Raw genomic sequence first — 1,193 nt, 5'->3', positions numbered from 1 at the left:
CCCTTTGTGACCAGTGACCAAGTTGGTTTTCCATTTGCTGTTGCCATTTACTGGGAAGAAAGAGGCCCAATTTCCATTTTTCATCCTGCAAACTACATCCACACTGAGCTGAGGAAATGATCCTTTAACTTCTAACCTGGTTGAACCTACATTTTAAATTAGATTTCAGTCCCTGGTTTGGAGGCACCTTTAGTTTGTCCAGGCAATAAAAAGTAATACATAGAACAATGGTTCTCAAATTTGGCAACTTTTAAGATGTGTGGACTGGCTTGGAATTCTGGGAGTTGAAGTCCACACATCTTAAAAGTTGCCATGGTTGAGAAACACTGATACAAAGGGAGGAAGCATCTTGCAATTCTCTGAATTTGCGGAATGTTTCTGTTTTTCCAAATTGGTGTTTTAGAGCCAGGATTGTGGCTCCTGAATTAATCTTAACATTTCAACAAATTGTTTTGGGTGGGTTGTCCATTCGTTTAACCTTTTTGTCGCTGTTTGTTTTCTAGATTGGCTTCTTGAAGAACATCCTCCAGCATGTGTGTGTACATAAATCATATTATATGTGCAGTTCATTAAGCCAAATAAATAGTATTTTTCTCTCACTTAAAGTTCTGCTATTAATGAATGGTGTATACAGTGACCCAAAACACATTATGACTGAAGATAGATAAGTCCATTGAAATACCTGCTAAATGTATAATCAAAAACATCTTATATTGTGCTAATACTACACACACACACATAACACACATTTTTGAGAGATATTTAGGACATGCTAATGCCTCTGTAGTTGCATGACAGTGTGAGAGCAAAAAGCTGTTTGTGTATACTAAGTACCTGACGTGTGAGCGTACATTTCCTAGCAAATAAGGGACCTATTGTCAATGTGCAAAGATTCCATACATTTAGAACCGTATAGTTAAACTTTTTCTAGTACTACACTTGAAAAGAGTTCTAGATCGGGGAAGAAGATCTGCTGTGTACACTTCTAATCGAGACTGTTGTGTTCTTTTGTATTCCCCCCCTTAATCCCCTATGCGCATCCTGATCACCCATTAAGGGTGATTGCCCTTCTCCATCTGCATACAGTTTCATGCCCGTTGCTGGTTGGCTAACTCGCAACGGGGTCTTACCAGCCAATGGAATTGTGTGATTACGAGCCAGGGGAATCCCATAAAAGAGGGCTCCCCTGGCCC

This window comes from Protobothrops mucrosquamatus, unplaced genomic scaffold, assembly GCF_001527695.2.
Source record: "Protobothrops mucrosquamatus isolate PMUCROS unplaced genomic scaffold, P.Mucros_1.0 scaffold3269, whole genome shotgun sequence".
In the NCBI taxonomy this organism is placed as follows: Eukaryota; Metazoa; Chordata; class Lepidosauria; order Squamata; family Viperidae; genus Protobothrops; species Protobothrops mucrosquamatus.
The sequence above is the reverse complement of the archived record's forward strand: the minus strand, read 5'-3'. Positions refer to the sequence as shown.